The sequence below is a fragment of the Phascolarctos cinereus genome, unplaced genomic scaffold (genome assembly GCF_003287225.1).
Source record: "Phascolarctos cinereus isolate Bilbo 61053 unplaced genomic scaffold, phaCin_HiC Scaffold_4;HRSCAF=312, whole genome shotgun sequence".
NCBI lineage: Eukaryota > Metazoa > Chordata > Mammalia > Diprotodontia > Phascolarctidae > Phascolarctos > Phascolarctos cinereus.
Window position 1 is genome coordinate 653591275 of NW_027555847.1, and position 10990 is coordinate 653602264.

General features: G+C 36.9%; 1 pseudogene; it reads right to left on the minus strand.

Annotated features, from left to right (window-relative positions):
- Positions 1-3870: 3870 nt before the first annotated feature.
- LOC110214248 (F-box/LRR-repeat protein 3 pseudogene) lies at positions 3871-5137 on the minus strand (annotated as a pseudogene).
- Between the last annotated feature and the right edge of the window lie 5853 nt (positions 5138-10990).

Here is a 10990-nt window from a genome sequence, read left to right on the forward strand (position 1 = left end):
TGATCCAGCTACATTGGCCTATTTACTGTTCCTTGCACTTTATCTCCCATCTCCATACTTTTGCAATGGCTGTCCTGCATGTCTGGAATGTTCTCTCTCTGTTTTCAGTCATGTCTGACTCTTTGTGACCCCATTTGGAGTTTTCTTGGCAAAGATACTGGAGAGGTTTGCTATTTCCTTCTCCAGCCCATTTGACAGATGAGGAAATAGAGGCAAACAGGATTAAGTCACTTGCTCAGGGTCACTCATACAGCTAATGTCTGAGGCCAGATTTAAACACAGGAAGATGAGTCTTGCCGACTCCAGGGCTGTCACTCTGTCCACTGTGCCACCTAGCTGCACCTCTCTCTCCTTACCTCTGCCTCTTAGTTTTCCTAGCTACCCTCAAAACTCAGCTTATATTCCATTCTGTAGAAGTCCTTTCCCTATCTCCTTTCTATCTTACCTGTGCCTATTTATCTCAACACTGTCTCCCCTATTAGAATAGAAGCCCCTTGTGGGCAGGGACCCTTTTTGCCTTTTCTGTGTATCTTACATAAAATTCCTCTGACATAGAGGAATTGCTTAACAAATTATTTTTCCCATAAAATATGTGTTTTTATATTTATTGAGGTATTAAGAAATTATTAATTTCTAGGGATATAATGAGTATCTCCTTAAAAAATCCACCTTCTTTTATGTCTTGAAATGTTACAAAATTATATATTTTTTCTATTTTTAATAAATCATTATTAACTAACCAACTTACTGCTATGTGACACTCTGCTTTCCTGTGGACTTAAGGAAGGTAGCACACAAACTGTATTATTTGTATTGCTACAGTGTCTTAAGTGTCCATAGCTCATACCAGTGTCATATACAAAGTAATACAAACTAATTTCAAGAAGGAAGGTGTGATTACAACTATATTAACTGGGAAAAACCTCATCTAGGAAGTGTCATCTGAGCTGCACTTTGAAGGAAGCTAGGGATCCTAGGAAGGGAAGGTGAGGAGGAAGTGCATTACAGATACAGGGGACCACCAGTGCAGTCACAGGACATGGGGTATGGAATGTCATGAATGAGAAGCCAGCAATCTAGTTTCATAGGAATAGAGCTCTTGAAGTAGAGTAATATGAAACTAGGCTAAGTAGAGTAGTATAAAACTAGATTAGAAAAGTGGGATGGAATAATATTGTGCCTACAGGCAATAAGAAACCACTTAAGATATCCTTTTCTTTCTTTTTGTTCTTAAATAAATCCATTATTTATTTATTTTTAACATTCTTTTCTTTTTAAATTTTGAGTTCCAAATTCTCTCTCTCCCTCCCACCCCTTCCCTAGCACTGAAAAGGCAAGCAAAATGATATCAATTATACATGTGAAATCATGCAAAACATATTTGCATGTGAGCTGTATCTCCAAAAACAAGCAATAACAAAATGAGAAAGTTATACTTCGACTTGCACTCAAAATTCATCAGTTCTCTCTCTGGAGATGGATAGCATTTTTTCATCATGAATCCTTTGGAATTATTTTGGATCATTGTACTGATCACAGTGGCCAAGTCTTTCACAGATGATCATCATTACAATATTGCATATCTTATAGCTGAATAGTACTCCATTACAGTCATATGTCCCAACTTGTTTAGCCATTCTCCAATTGATGAGGATCCCTTCAATTTCCAATTCTTTTTTTAAACTATCTTTATTTTCAAATAGAGAAAAGTATTGAGCATACAAAGTATAAGTAAAAATTAAATGTTATACATATTTTTATAAATTGAAATTAAGTATTTCAAGCATTATATAAATCAACTTTTACAAAATATAAACTTCCAAGTAAAGCTTTGATTATTAGAACTTATGTTTTGTCAAATCCATTTACTAAAGATGTTCAGGGAGATCTATCCCTCTACTAAAATACCTCAAGTACTTAACACTCATTTCTGTTAAAGTCAAGCTTATGAAACTATGTGTATGTTTGTGTGCACATGATCACATGTGCATGCAAAATAACCACTAGAGCTCACTTGTTATTAATCTTTTATATGTTGTATTTTTTTTTTGGCAAGGCAATTGGGGTTAAGTGACTTGCCCAGGGTCACACAGCTAGTAAGTGTTATGTGTCTGAGGCAGGATTTGAACTCAGGTCCTCCTGAACACAGGCCCGGTGCTCTATCCACTGCGCCATCTAGCTGCCCCTTGTTATTAATCTTTAAATTTGGGCTATTATGTTGTTTCTGCTTATTTACATATGGCTGAAGATTAAGTTCTTATCACTTCAAAATCCTAAGGCAAATTAAAATTATTTAGAAGACCATAAAATGTTCTATTCAATATGCAATCCTATTTTGAAATAGATAAAATTTATAAACAATACCCGCAACTGCTGAGATAAACTGTTTCTAAAACACTGATGAAGTAATTTCAAGCATCAATTTATACTATGAAGAATAAATTACTTTGGCTAGGCAATGGGGTTAAATGACTTGCCCAGGGTCACACAGCTAGTAAGTGTTATATGTCTGAGGTCAGAGTTGAACTCAGGTCCTCCTGAAAATAATTTTACAGATTATACAATATACCATTACCTTTGTAAAGATGGAGGCAACTTAAAATGACACAACTTTAAAGTAACAAAGTTAATTTAGAAAATACTGATTTAACTAATGTGATTGCTAATTATAAGAACCTACTGAAACTTTTTTCTGTTCAAATTGATCTATCCATTTAGCAATATTCACTCAAAAATATAATTATAAACTTAAATATGCCTTTCAAATTTATTATAGCTCACCCTAAAATATATGTATTTGGAGCTCCATGTATGATTAATAAAAACCAAAATATCTTACATAATTTAGCTGCACAGTCCCTAAAAGAAAAACAAGTCACCATTAAAACTCACTACAATCTGATAATCTTTCATATAATTTATAAACATTTTAGAGTTTACTTTTAATTACAATTTTGATTGGCTTTTTAAATAGTTTGCCATTATGAATTTCAGTTGCATTATCACCTCAAAATTAGTTTAAACAATATATAAAAACCAAAGAAAATTGGCTAACATTCCTTACTTCACATACAAATGCCTCAAGTGCAATTTATAGAATAACATATTACAGGATAGACTTTATAAGGCTAGTAGATTACAAAGCAATTTTCAAAATGTAAATCAAATGCTTTTCCTTATACTCCTTCTGCATTTGCCCTGTGGTAGTTTGATCTTGGGTCTAATTTGTGTTCTTATATAACAGCCATTTTGTTAAATTTACCATTTACCTAATAAACGTATATGTATTTTCCCCTGAGAAACATAAACAGTATGAAAAAACAGGGCTGTGTAAAAGCTGTGAAAATTTGGCCAATCTTCATGAGCAAAACATACCTACACCCATCTCCCATAAACCTCATCTTTCTGAGCTATATATGACACTTCACATAGATGTATGAAGACCCTAGAAATTGTCAAATTTACGTTTTAAAAAACTGCACAGGGAACAAAATATTTTTGAAAATCTATTGCTACTTTTTGGATTTTATGATTTGTAGTAAACACATTTCTTAGACTTAACATGTTTAAACTTTACAACTGTTGATTATTCTAACTGAATTTTTCTACTAACTGATTTTTCTACTTATATCTGATTGCTACTGGCCTAGAGAAACAGATTTTTTTTTTGACCAAACCTGGCCAATGGGTCTTCCACATTACAATCAATATTTAAGCCAGTTTATTAGTCACTGACTACAAATGTCAAATTTCTATGCACAAGGTCATATAATTATATTAAAACTATGCCAAATAAGCTTTTTTCTTTTCTACAATATGGTATGCTCAAATTTAAGGTGCTATTAAAAATTGCCTTTTGGCATAACATCTTTAGCAAGTGGGCATCATGTCTGGAAACTAAACTCTACCAAGATGCTTTGATAATTCCCAGTGAATCTGCTCCAAACTATACTTCTGTTAAAGAATTAGTACTTCTTCCATAATGGATAGTTGAGACAGATGGCCATCACACAACTTCACAAACTCAACAAAGGCACTACAAGAGATTTCATGTTCACCTAGTCCAATAGCTGACAAATTTTTGCAGTTCTGCAATGGGAAATAATTCCTCATCTTAATGGTCTTAATCCATTAGCACACACTACTAATTCAACTAAATGAGGGCATGTCATTCCAACATGGCCAAGCACATCTTTACTTACTCATCTGCCAAAGTAAAGATGGGTGGCAGGAATTTCATAATGAAAGAATGGGTCAAATTCTCCTTCATACAAAAAAAAATCACTAAATTTACTTTAGGCGAATGTCTGACAAAAAGCATCCCAGCTGCTCTTCTGAATTGTATGAAAGTGTGTCTGTCCTGGATTTTCACTGACTACATTAATACGCAAGTGTTCTAACCTGACGTGTTTCTCAGAAGACAAAGCGAGAGGAAGCTTATCACTTAAGAGGTGGTAGTTCAAGGCTAGTTTGGGTAAGCCATCACATTGGTCAGCTATGCAAAGGATACCTGCTGGAGAGATATGAGGATAACTGCACACTTTTAACAATTTGAGTATATCACTTTTGTTAGCCACTAGTGTCTTGAGGGATGGATCATCTGCAGGTGGATCATCAATCTTAAGTGAAGACAATAATTTGGAGTTTACAAACGTAATGGTCAGTGCAGAGATAAAATGAGACTTTGGCAAATCCATAAAGTTTGGTCAAGCTGTAGAAATAAGTCCAAGTGTTTTTAAAGAACAATTTAGAAGTTGAGATAAAATGTCACAAGTTGTTTCAGCTTATTCCTTGCTGCTGTCCATCTTGAAACTGACATCTTGTAGGTGGTTTGAATATATTTTTAATAATCTGCTTTATCAGCTCTGGATGTGTAGCTGTCAAATAAGATATAGCTGGTTGGTTAAGTTCAAACTCAAAACACTTCCACAAGTCAGAAATATGAAATACCTGATTCCAGTTTTGTGATGCATGAGCCCAGTCAAGGGGTAAATATTTAAATATTTGTAGAATAATATCCTTGATGGAGATTACCCCAATCACATGTTTGAGAATTCTTATTGGTAGCCCTCCATTTCTTGGATTCTTCTTTACTGTCCTCCTCTGAAGAAGTTTTGGTTACCTCACCTCATTTCATCAAAAATAGGGATGTCACCTTGTTGGGATGCAAGGCATGTGTCATGGTGTTGTCTCAAAAGAATTCAGACTCAGATTATCTCCAAATCAAACAAGGGCATTTATTCAGGGTGACACACCAGGCTCTTCTCCTTAAGGGAGATAGCAACCCAAATTTCTAATTCATAAATCAACTAACAGTTTATTAGTATACCTATTTTCCCTCAACTCCTCCAGCATTTGTCATTTTTGAGGTGGTACCTTAGAGTTGTTTTAATTTGCATTTTTCTTATCAGTAGTGATTTAGAGCATTTTTTCCCCATATAATTATAAATAGCTTTGATTTCTTCTTCTAAAAACTTCCTGTTTATATCCTTTGACCATTTATCAATTGGGGAGTGGCACTTATTTTTATAAATTTGACTCAGTTCCCTATATGTTTGAGAAATGAGGCCTTTATCAGAGACACTTGCTGAAAACATTTTGGATGTTACTTCACTGTCTATGGTAGCTTGTAGCAAAATGTAGTTTCCCTGATTATCTCTTTTAATTACGTCTATTTTTGCTTTTGTTTTGTCTGAGATCATGATTACTACCCGTGCCTTTTTTATTTCAGCTGGAGCATTATAGATTCTGCTCTAGCCCTTTATTTGAGCTATGTGTGTGTCTATTTCAAGTGTGTCCCTTGTAAACAACATAATGTTGGGTTCTGATTTCTAATCTGTTCTGTTAGCTGCTTCACTTTTATGAGTGAGCTCATCCCATTCACATTCACAGTAATGATTACTGGGTATTTCCCTCCATCTTATTTTCTTATGTTTATCATTCTCTCTTTGTACTGTCCCTCCTCAAAAGTTTGTTTTGCTTTCGACTTTCACCTCTCTTAATTGCCCTCTCTTTTATCAGCCCTCTATTTTATTCCAGCCCCCTCCCCTCAATAACTCTTATCCTTCTACCGTTTTTATTGGTTGATTGTTTTCCTTCATTCTCAAAGAGGACCAAAATGACATCACTATGTTGGAATCAAGGTAATAGTGTGTCTGTGGCTGATCAGATGAACATGAGCTCAGAAATATCTACTACAGGTCTGGCACAAAATAGTCCAAAAGAACTTTTGAAGTGGAAATGTCTCTAAATTTCTGCTTCTCATGTTTATTTTGAGCTACTGCAATTCTGCTTCACTCATAGAGAACAGTGCCTTATTTGATATGGACATGCCATGCTGAGTGGTGCTGTGCCAGTGTCTCCCATGTCACACAATCAATTCCAGAGAGACCTTGAGAGTGTCCTTGAATTTCTTCTGACTTCCATTTGAGTGCTTGCCTTGTGTATTCTCCATAAAATAGTCTTTTTTGGCAAGTGTATGTTTGGCATTCGAACAATGGGGACAGCCCGTCAGCGTTGTACTCTCTGAAGCAGAGTTTGAATGCTTGGCAGTTCAGCTACAGAGAGGACCTCAGTATCTGGTACCTTATCTTGGCAGGTGATCTTCAGAATCTTCCTAAGACAATTCAAACGGGAGTGATTCAGTTTCCTGGCATGGCACTGGTATACCGTCCAGGTTTCACAGGCATTTAACAATGAGGTCACTACAATGGCTCTGTAGATTGTTAGTTTGGTAGTCAGTCTAATACCTCTTCTCTCCCACACTTTCCTTTGCAGCCTTCCAAATACAAGCTAGCTCTGGCAATGTGTGCATCAACCTTATTATTTATGTATATATCCCTGAATGTATACTGCCAAAGCAAGTGAATTAATCCACAGCATTCAATATTTTTCCATGTGCTGTAACCAATGCTTCCATGTATGAATGTTGTAGTGATGTCTGGTTGGTGGAGAAATTGTTTTCTTGATGTTAATTGTTAGGCCAAAATAAGCTCAGGTGGCAGAGAATTGATCCATACTGAGGCATCTAGGCCTCAGAGGCCACACTGAGTGCACAATCATCTGCAAATAAAAAGATATGCACCAAGTCTCCCTCCACTTTAATCTTGGCTTGTAGCCTTTTCAAGTTAAATAATTTACCATTAGTGTAGTAGCTGACCTTGATGCCATTTTCATCCTCTTTGAAGGTCTAACAATATTTCTGAAAACATCATGCTAAAAAGCATGGGAGCAAGCACAAAACCCTGCTTCACTCTATTGGTTACTGGGAAAGTGTGAGAACATCATCCATTGTGCAGAACCTGTGCAAGCATGCCATCATGAAAGTGATATATAATACTGATAAACTTCTCCAGGCAACCAAATTTTGCCATAATTTTCTACAAGCCCTCATGATGAACAGTATCAAAGTTCAGATTGAAGAATGTTGTGTACAAACCTCTGTTCTGCTCCTAGCATTTCTCCTGGAGTGGTCAGGCAGCAAACACTATATTGACCATTTCTTACCCTTTCCTGAGGCTTTTGGGTAGATGACCATCTTCCAGGTGAAGGATCAGCCTATTAAGTAGGACTGAAGCAAGAATTTTGCCAGCAATGACTAAAACACACACACGCACACACACACACACACACCCCACTATGATTGTCACAGGATAATCTATTTCTTTTACCTTCATAGAGATGGTCAATGGAGGTGTCCTTGAACTCCTGGAGGCATAATCTGCTCTTGCTGTATAGCCTGGAAAATTTCAGTCAGTTTTCGTATGTGCAGTAGATCCCCTGCCTGGTAAATCTCAGCTGGAATAGAATCAGCATGGGGCTTCTGAATCTCACTGCTGCTTCAGTCCAGTGAGAAGATGACCCTATAGCCTGGGCTACCTGTGTGCAGGGTTGTGGCTTTAGCTCCCAGTGTATCAACACTTGCTGCTTTGTCACTAGCTTCTTGCTGCAGGACTTGGAGGCAGGTAAAAATGGTAAAATAGTATGGGCGATGTCTTTTGACTCATGGATAAATTGTATTTAAGTGAGAAAGAGTTGCACAAAGTCATCAGCCTCATTCTGAGTCCAGTAGCAAGACAAAGTTAAGACAACTGGTGATGGCTGAGGATGCTGTAGATGATCTTGGCGTCTTCAAAGTCTAATCAAGCTCCAAGCACTCCACAGTGCCTCTTTTAGCTGCTTTCTGGGCTGTTGGAACAAATTGTTCTCATCTGCTCATTCAGCCAGGGCAGTCTTTATAATCTTGGAGTAAACACCCCCTCACTTAGCAAAGGGTTTGATACCCCTCAATTCCTCTCAACCTGGTTTAGCCCAAATGTAAAAATGGTTTATTGGGGTGTGGCTGCTGCACATGCTGCACATGGCTTCTTGGAACCACAGGTGAGAGTTGAATGAATCAGGTGGATACAAAAGGTGGAACACGGCTCGAAAAGTGTTTAGCAGCCCTCACACCAGTGGTACTAGTCATCCCTGAATACACCCTATACCCCTCCTATTTCCCTATTGAGTCAGATAGATTTCCATACCTGAGTGTGATAGATAATCTCCCTTTAAACGAATTCTGATGAGAGTGAGTTTGAGATTTGCATCCTCCATTTTCCCCTCTATTGCAAAAGCTCTTCCTTGCATTCCTCTCTTACGTGAGAAAATTTCCCCATTTTATCTCTCCCTTCATCCTTCTCCTCATATATCCCTTTTTCTCACTGTTTCATTTATTTTGGGCAGAAGGGATCATTTCAACATGATCAACTCACATTCATGCCTTCTGTCTATGCAGACCCCTAATAATGCTAAAGTTCTTAGGAGTTGAATGTATCGTATTCCCATATAGGAATATAAATAGTTTAAACATATTAAGTCCCTTATGATTTCTCTTTCATGTTTACCTTTTTGTGCTTCTCTTGGGTTTGTATTTGAGAAAGTCAAATTTTATATTCAACTGTTTTTCTTTTCATCAGGAATGATTGGAAGTCCTCTATTTTGTTAAAAATCCATTTCCCCCCCTTAAGGATTATAATGTTTTGCTAGATAGAGTATTCTTGATTGTAATTCTAGTTCCTTTGTCTTCCAGAAAAATCATACTCCAAGCCTTCTACTCCTTTAATGTGGTAGCTGATAAATCTTGTGTGATCCTGAATGCTCCTCCATAATGTTTGATGGTTTATTTTCTGGCTGCTTGGAATATTTTCTCTCTGAACTGAAAGTTTGGGAATTTGGCTATAATATTCCTGGGAGTTTTCATTTTGGGATTTCCTTCAGGTAGTGATTGGTGGGTTCTTTTAATTTCTATTTTAGCCTCTGGATCTAAGATATCAGGGAAGTTTTCCTTGATAATTTGTTGAACTATGATGCCAGCATCTTCTTTTGATCTTTTAAGATTTCCAATAGTCCAACAATTCTTAAATTATCTCTCATCAATCTGTTTTCCAGATCAGTTGGTTTTCCAATGAGATATTTCATATTTTCTTCTTCTTTTTTCTTCTTTTAATTTCATTTTTATTGTTTCTTGATACCTCATAGAGTCATTAGCTTCCAGGTGTCCAACTTTTAATTTTTAAGGAATTTTTTTTTAGGGGAAGAATTATTTTTTTCAAATTTATTTTATTTTATTTTGATTTATCAACAATCACTTCCATATGTTTTGAGTTTAAAATTTTTCTCCCCTTCCTCCCCACCACCCTCCCTGAGATGGCACACAATCTGATATAGGCTATACATTTATATTCCTATTAAACATATTTCACATTAGTGATGTTGTAAGTAAAAATTAAAACCAATAGGAGGAACCATCAGAAAGAGGAAACAAAACTCAATAGAAGAGGAAAAAAAGATAGCAATTCAACTTCCATAGTTCTTTCTTTGGACGTGGATAGCATTTTCCATCACAAGGCCTCTGGAGATGTCTTAGATCCTTGTATTGCTGAGAAGGGTTAAGTTTATCAATATTAGTCATTGTGCAATGTGGATGTTATTGTGTACAACATTCTCTTGGTTCTGCTCGCTTCACTCAGCATCAGACCATTTCCAGGTTTTTCTGAAGTCAGCCTGTTCATCATTTCTTATAGCACAATAGTATTCCATTACATTCATATGCCACAACTTGCTCAGCCATTCCCCAATTGATGGGCATCCTCTCAATTTCCAATTCTTTGCCACCACAAAAAGAGCTGCTATGAATATTTTTGTACATGTGGGAAGGAATGATTTTCTTCAGTGACCTTTTTATACCTCTTTCCATTTGGCCAATTCTACTTTTTAAGTACAGGCATGTCTTGAAGATATTGCAGGTTCAGTTCCAGACCACCAAGAAAACATAGGTGCTCCACTAGCCAAGACCACACCATCCATATGTGGAACCACTGGTTACAGGAAATGGAGAAGTTTTGAATACGGTGGATAAGTTCACTTACCTTGACAATATGCTTTCCAATAATGAGTTTGATGCACACATTTCCAGAGCTAGCTCAATGTTTAGGAAGCTCCAAAGGAAGGACTGGGAGAGAAAAGGTATTAGACCAGGGATGGGGAACCTGTGGCCTCAAGGCCACATGTGGCCTTCTAGGTCCTCAGGTACTGCCTTTTGACTGAGTCTAAGTTTTACAAAACAAATCCTTTTATTACGGGGATTTGTTCTGTGAAGTTTGGATTCAGTTAAAACGCCAAGCTTGCAGAACTAGAGGGCCACATGTGGCCTTGAAGCCCCAAGTTCCCCACCCTTGTATTAGACTGACTACCAAACTGTAGGTCTACAGAGCCACTGTGCTGACTTCACTGTTGTATGCCTGCGAAACCTGGACAGTATACAAGTGCCATGCCAGGAAACTGAATCACTTCCATTTGAATTGTATTGGAAGATTCTGAAGATCACCTGGCAAGACACTGGGATCTTTTCTCTAAATGAACTGCCAAGCATTCAAACTCTATTGCAGAGAGTGCAACTCCAAAGGGTTAGACACATGGTTCAATTGCCAAATGTAAGCTTGCCTTAAAG